Source organism: Tenebrio molitor, chromosome 3 (assembly GCF_963966145.1).
Source record: "Tenebrio molitor chromosome 3, icTenMoli1.1, whole genome shotgun sequence".
In the NCBI taxonomy this organism is placed as follows: Eukaryota; Metazoa; Arthropoda; class Insecta; order Coleoptera; family Tenebrionidae; genus Tenebrio; species Tenebrio molitor.
Genome location: NC_091048.1, coordinates 13,981,238 through 13,989,329, shown reverse-complemented (window position 1 = coordinate 13,989,329; position 8,092 = coordinate 13,981,238). Strand labels below are relative to the sequence as shown.

General features: G+C 30.9%; 1 long non-coding RNA gene across 1 annotated transcript; it reads right to left on the bottom strand.

The window, feature by feature from the left end:
• Window positions 1-4,190: 4,190 nt before the first annotated feature.
• Window positions 4,191-5,750, bottom strand: LOC138125848 (uncharacterized). The gene is made up of 3 exons (XR_011157535.1): window positions 5,596-5,750; window positions 4,753-4,952; window positions 4,191-4,702 (listed from the first exon to the last, which is right to left on the bottom strand). It is a non-coding gene; the product is annotated as an uncharacterized lncRNA (long non-coding RNA).
• Between the last annotated feature and the right edge of the window lie 2,342 nt (window positions 5,751-8,092).

Genomic DNA, 8,092 nt, shown 5'->3' with positions numbered 1-8,092 from the left:
TTTATAAAGTTTACAGAGTTGATTTGTCGAAAAATTTACTTTCGACCGGTATAATTAATTTCAAAAAAAGTTTTTTTATTGAGCAGATATTTATAAAAAACTGTTTTTCAAAAAAAAAATATGTTCAAATTTTTGCATCAGAATGTGGCTAATGGCGTATAAAATCAATATCTGCAATCCGTTTCGAAAAATGTTTGATAGTTTTTGAATTAAATCGATTTTAATGGAAAAGTTGCTTTTATTGATGGTTGTTGGCTTTTAGTGTTGTAAATTTTCTCCAACAATGACTACCTTGTAAAACTGACCTGCTTAGATGAATTTCTTCGATTTTACAAAGGACCCCCTGCTGTGGCAGTAAAAATCCTCTAATAAATCTTATTGTTAAGATATTTGGACATTATGTCGTAAATTATGAAGCAAATACAAATTTGAATATCAAAATGCGTTTATTTCAATAATACCACACGCTAAAATTAATTTAACATGGTAAAATTGTGTGAAAATACCTGAGTGTGCATATGCTACAAAGTTGAATAAATTAAACAATTAATAATTGAGAAAATGCCAAAATTTGACCTAATTAACTTATAAATTTCATTTTTTGATATTATGTGCCTTATGGATAATAAATTAGGTCTGCAAAATATGAAAGGGAAATCATAATTTTTAAGGTCAATTTTCCCACCGGCGGTAAAAGATGAATCAGCCTGTATAACAAAATAAGTTACTCATTTAAAAGTAACAATTTTCACGAAATTCCCTCACAACAGTTTTGACAAAATGTTGTATGTAGGTATGTGTGACAAAACAAATTGAAAAATCAAAACTTTCTGCTTCTAAAAACATTCAAAAACAAACAAAAACGTAGCACTAGAAACCCACCAAATTAATAAAACCAATTGTATCAGAATACAAAACAAATTATCGAGTTTAGTTATTATAGTTATAGTTATATATTATAGATAAAAAATATTTAATGTAGGGCCGGTTTCACCAACGGCAGTTAAAGTTAACTGTAGGTTAAAATGCTTCGTTACCGTAGTTACCTATTGTTATAACAATGTTTTCGTATATTTTAACCTACAGTTAACTTTAACTGGCGTTGGTGAAACCGGCCCGTAGTAAAGAAAACGTAACTATAACTGAATCAAAATTAATGAGTCTTCAATCGAATCGCGTAGTCTCGTTTTATTTTGTTCACAACTTACCTTCAATTCACATAGAAACAGTTTTAAAAGAATAATTATTTTATCAGCGTTGTTCAATCAAAAGCTCTATACATATTACGGGGTGATCAAGAAGAACTCTTTGGCAATACAATTAAGAACATTTTTTTATTAGGCTATTTGCAACACTGCAAGCGGATATGTTTTGTTGGTTTATTTGACAGATATCTGACGTAGCATTAATAGCGACAAAATGGTAGGTTATGAGAGTAAAAATTAACGGTAAAAAGAAATTAAACTTGAAATGCAGAACAATGATCTAAAAATTAAATATATGCTCGAAGTGCTCTCAACATAAATTAACACTTTTTTAGGCTTTCGAGTAGATTCACCAGAATGTTTAATTTAATTTGAAATGTCAAACGTTACTTATCAATGATTGATGAGGCTGTCAGTGTTAAGCCGTCAACAACCGGAAGTTACTCCAGTTGTACCATTTAAAAATTTAATTCAGTATTACCAACTCAAACAGTCCTTCTTGATCACCTGTATATAACACATTATCAAGTGAAACATTAACATCTTGCAAAGAAAAAAATCGACTGCGTTTATTTCTAGCATCTTTAACGTTACAAATTTGAAACTTGAAAATGTGAGTCAGTGGCGAGGGGGACGTAACTTGGTATAATGGAGGAGCCACTATTCTCATTTATTTTAAATATGTATTAAAAACGATTTTAATTTTACTTCAAACAAAGAAACATTTGGCCCCAAAATTCGCTGAACAACTTAGCAGTACGTTATTAAGTAGTCATAAAAATGTGCATCAGGTACAAATATGTAAAATAAATCATTCTTCTTTGTTGTAGAAAATATGGACCTATTTGTTATACACTAAATGTGGCAACATTAAACATTAAAACATTAAAATCATTCCATTTATCCCAATAATCCGCAAATAGTTCATTTTTGTTGTATCCATGGAAATAAGAGAGAACAATCAAAACGATGATGCCATATGTACGAGTAAGTTTGAGGTAAAATCGACATAAAATCACTTCTTGGAAGTGTTGTAAATAATGAAGTAAATAACTGCAAAACTAATCATTCTGAATTATTAAACAATTGGTATATCTACCATTGGCTAGTGAAAAATAAATAGTCAAAATCTTTTTTAATATTTAAAATAAATGAGATGAGTGTGTTAATTTTAACCGGTGGAAGAACTCGTCAATTAATGAAACTTTACTCTGGGTGTAATTTTAATTGATTGTTGTACAATTTTTTACCACATTTTGTGAATGCGAAACACAATTTAATTTTTTTTAAGGATGTCCTTTTCCATTTGCTGGAGGATGTACCCTTAGAAACTAGAGCATTTTTGAGGTTTTTTCATGACGATGCTCCCTGTCACAATGCTCACATTGCACGCAATTGGGTGAATAATAATAATTTTCCGTCTCGCCTCCACATTTTGACTTTAGAAATTTTCCGAAACGATTAATCGGAACTTACGGTCCAGATTTGTGGCCTGTCGGGTCGCCGGTGACTTTTTTCTATGGGGTTGTATGAAGCGAGACAACTGAACTGCACGCAAAACCCGTTAGAGCCTTATCCAATACTCGAACTGCGCTCAAGAAATTTTCTCTACGTGAACTGACCTCTACTAACACTTGAACTGCACTAAGTATCCTGATTTGGCAGAAATATCTTCCTGAGCTTTTCTCTGGACGGAGTTACCGATTTTTAGTATCTCCAATAATTCTTCTTCAAAACTATAATCATGAGTAGCATTTTCTTAAAAAAAAAACGATTTTAAGTGTAAATTGTCGCTATACAATTTTTCTTTGTGCACCGCCACACTGTTTCTTCACTTGTTTTTAACACCCTGTATTTTCGAAACTTGTATTTTTCAAAAATTAACAATAACTGTCCACATACAGTAAAGCGGCAATAATGCGAACCTCGGTATTACGGTATTACGGTATTACGAAATCGCGATACTGTATTTTAGTGAAGTGAAAAAAAGAAAAGCTTATGTGTATGTATGGTTTCTATAGTTTCGATCTTACAACAATGTAAAAAAACAGTATAAAGGGTGCGTTCCAAAAAACGCCGCAAGGCATATTCCGTTATTTATGGCTTGATTTAAATAAAACAAAAACTGGAATAAATCACTTTAAAAGCACTATAAGCAGTATAGTCCTACAGAAACTCTAGTGGAATTCGGCTTTGGTTGTAAATTTAACAACAACAACCGAAGAATAAGATTTTATTATCAAGTAATAACCGTTGTCATAAATACAACTACCACTACCTGTAACATCCCTGCCTGAAGCTAACATTGCGAACCCCAAACTGACAACCCTCATTAGCATTTATCAGTAGGATTATTGCTGCAGCATAAAATTCTATTTTTCAAGTGACAAACATAAATTTACAACCAAAGCCGAATTCCACTAGAATTTCTGTAGGACTATACATAGACTAATTTTTTTTTAAAGTAATTCAAGGTCAGCTGATAATCAACTTTGTTTTTTCACATGGCTTGGTATATTTTTTTATTCCAATTTTGAAAGAGATAATTTTTCTGAATCCAACGATATGCCGCATGTTAGAATGTGCATATTAGTAACCGCATTTTACTGTCAAAAACAGGGATTATGATTCAGGTATAATAAAAAAGAACGTTTGATTACGATTTCGCGTTAATATTGATATGGGAAATTACTGTGTAATATTTTTTGACAAAAGTTTTTAACACGATGTATTAATCTGCATATTTCAAAGTTTTTTTTTTTTTTAATTTCTCGACAGAACCAAAATTCAATTTAGTGGATGCGAAAATGACGTGACACGTCAAATTGATTTCATGGATGATATTATTTAATTTTTCTTAATTATTATATTTTTTCTATAACAATGTATTTATTTTGACAAGGCTCCATTTAAATCACAACAGAAAAATTTCGCCCTTATACTCAGGCGGGTAGGTACACATTTTGATGGCAAATTTATTCCAAATTTTAAATTATTAAATTTTTATTATTTACACAATATTACCAATGACTTATGTGAGCTAATATAGGATTGAACTTCTAGACAAAAAAATCAACAGGACTTTTAGAAGTACTCAATATTATCTTTATCTTTTTTTTAATAACTATGGTATTTCTATATGTACTATACAAATTAAAGCTATAGATATGCAACTTGATTATTATTCTGGTTAAATTTCTACTAATGTAAATTGACGGTTGTCATTTAAACATTTTTTAGTAATAAATTAAAACCTGATAAGAACCGACACCAATTTCTTTGTCCCCAAACACGAAATAACAACCTGCATTTCCTGCTTTATATCCGAGAACTTTACCCACAATCATTTGATTTTCATACATAACTCTTCCCACATTTAGTTTTTGGCCGTTTTCGTAACCACCAACTACTAAATGTCTTCCAATTGTTGTGGAATGTAAAGTCTTGTTTTCAGCTGGTTCCCAAGAAAAACAATTTAAATGTTTACTGCAAAGAATCTAAAAATAAGCACATTATTATGTAAATAATTAATAAAAATTAACTCTACTTTGACCGCAATATCAGAAAAAGTTGCTTTCCAACCGAATGGTAACCTAATACCAACTTGTCCTGGGTAAATAGTTCCTGGTATGATACCGACATCAGCAAGAAATGCTTGTCCAATATAAGTTGGTTTTTTGTTAACGTCGTAACCTCCAAGTATAGCGTCATGAGGTATTTCACCGGTATAATCTCGCCAATAATAATCTAAAATCATATATCTACAAGCTTGATTGCTGCTGAACAAATATTGTACATGCACAGCGCAAGAAATAACATTGAGGTAACAAAGATGACAATTTGTACACATTCATTGGATTATTATGCATATCGGAATAGGTACACATTTAAGCATTTCGTTTTATTAAACACTCGTTACGCTCGTGCCTAATAAAACTCGTGACTAAAATGGCGTTTATAAACTTTGCTGCATTTTTTTGTTCGACGAGTCCCTTAAAGCCTTTTCAAATCGCTTAAAATCTTTAAAATTAGCTTGACGTTTCGTTTTGACAAGTTGTAACATTTATCAAAATCCGTTCACACAGAAGAAAATTCTCAAATTCTGACGGTATCGAACAACAATAACTGTTTAAGTTGGCAATAAAAAATTTTACATGAAATTTTCAAGACTGTGAATTGTACTTATTTCGGTTTGTTTTATTGACACTATTGCAAGCTGGTATACATTTCATATTTAAACGCCTTGGTTTTTGTATTCTTTTATTAATAAAATGGTTTTCTCGTTGGAACATGACATAAAAGTCACCAGAATTTATTGCCAACTCAATCAGTAATTGTTGTTCACACAGTATTATTAAATAAAAGATGTTTTAAAAACAATCATACACACCTGGCATGCCCGGCTTTTGTTTTTTTTTATTATGAAATCCAATTTTTAAACTTGTTGATGCACTCATTTTACAACCAGTTTAGTTGGGACTTTGTTGGTGAATAAGATAAAGAAAAAGATAAAACCTTATCAACAGTTATCAAGGTTGACTCAACTTATAAATCGATGATTCAAATTAGTTTCAATTACATTACATTTTTCAATTACATTTCACCAAGATACACATTTTTCGAACATACAGGGTGCGTCCTAAAAAACGCCGCAACCCATATCTCCGTTATTTATGGCTCGATTTAAATAAAAGAAAAACTGGTATAAATCACTTTAAAAACACTTAAACACTTAAAAGCACAATATAGATTAATGTTTTTTTTTAAGTCATTCAAGGTCAGATGATAGTAAAGTTTGTTTTTTCAAATAGCTTGGTATATTTTTTATTCCGATTTTGAAAGAGATTATTTTTCTGGATCTAACGATATGCTGCATTCTAGGATGCGCTTAATAGTAACCGAGAAAATAAATAAATAAAATACCATTATTCACTCATTATTGTAATTTTTTCTTCAAAAAAAAACAGGTTACTATGGAAAACAATCCTAAACGCAGTACATATTTATTACACATTCTGTCACATTATTTTTTGTTCTGCTCTTCAGAAAGTATTCCTATTGCGTTTAGGATTGTTTTCCATAGTAACCTGATTTTTTTTTGGAGAAAACATTTCCAATAATGCTATTTTATTAATTTATTTTCGCGGTTACTGTTAAATGCATTCTAACATGTGGCATATCACTAGATTCAGAAAAATAATCTCTTTCAAAATGGGTATAAAAAATATACCAAGCTATTTGAAAAAACAAAGTTGACTATCGTCTGACCTTGAATGACTTTTCAAAAAAAAAGTCTATGTTGTGCTTATAGCGCTTTTAAGGTGATTTATTTTAGTTTTTGTTTTATTTAAATCGAGTCATAAATAACGGAGATATGGCTTGCGGCGTTTTTTAGAACGCACCCTGTATAATTTAGTACTACCTAATACTAATATTAAAAGAACAGAAAGCGATTTCTTCCTTTCTCAAAATCGTCCATACAATTTTTCAGATCCTATAATTATGTTTTTGAGAAGGTATTGTATGTACCGGGTGTCCCATCACTTGTGTCCCGTAGGAAAATGACTTTAAAACTAAATTATATTTATATGAAGGTATTATAGATGCATAAATACTGTTCACCGCCACAAAAATTGGGTATTACTTTTTTCTCTGATAATGAAGAAAATTTATAAAATAAACAAGAGCAACATTTTACATTCGTAAGAATGGGTAATTTACCAGCTTTATTGCCAAACGCGACGCCACTGGTAAGCAGATTTTTCCGTGAAATGTCAAAGAAACGTCCGTTTTAAAGCAACGGTGTTAATATTAATCTTGAAAAAAAGTTTTCGATTTTGGCAAAGTTTCCTGTAATTGTATGCAACAATTATCCTAGAATAAGTGGTAAAATGAGTTTTACCATTGAGGATAAAGCATTAATTATGAATTAATTAATAATCGATTCTTCGAGAGGTAAGCAACCAATAAAACGATTGTGTATAGCAGGTATACATATGTGCACGATTAAGCTAGGACAGATGTTTCGATAAAACAAAACATGAGGTAGCACTCTTGATTTGTTTTCTTGTTGATCACTCTTACAGGCGGTAATGTATCACAAGATAATGTAGCTGGAGAATGTGACATTAACAGATACCGGACGTGCGTTCTACTCAAGAACCGGATTATTAGTTGGAACTATTTATCAAGGTAATAGTGACCTTCCGGAATTCCACAAGAACTAGGTATTGAGGTAAAATAAAATAAACCATATTACTGTTATGCTGTTAACATTACTACACAAAACTTCAGATACAGTTCTAATCCGTCTAGCTTTTCTGGAAAAAATGCTGAAAGTTCTAATTTACATTTAACAACTATTGGAAAACATTTAGTGATTGGAGGATACGTAGATGGTAAACTAACAAAATGTGGGACGAGTGCCTTATCAGCAAGAACTGATCGTCGGAAAACTGACTGGATACAATGCAGAGAAAGCAAAGTTGTACTTTTCTTTCGGAGAAAAGGGATTTTCTGTTAACTCATACCAAGACTTAATTGCAACGTAAATCGTACATTAAAAACTGTGTAATGTGGTGTGTACAGTGTAGCGTAATTTAGTAACACAGTCATTGAATATTGTGTTGTGGTAATCTGTAACTTTTAATAAACCGATTGTATAAATTTCATTATAACAATACAGGCTGTTCCAAAATCACCAGAAAAATTCGCAATGGCGGATTCTTTAGAATAGGCTGAGACAAAAATCTGAATACAATTACATATTTCGAAAGTCTCTAAGGTTATTATAAATAATTCCCCATTACATCTGTGTGTTTAAATTTTAAATATGAACCGTATTCTCTGATTTAAAAAAATATATATTATTGAAGTATATTTTTTTA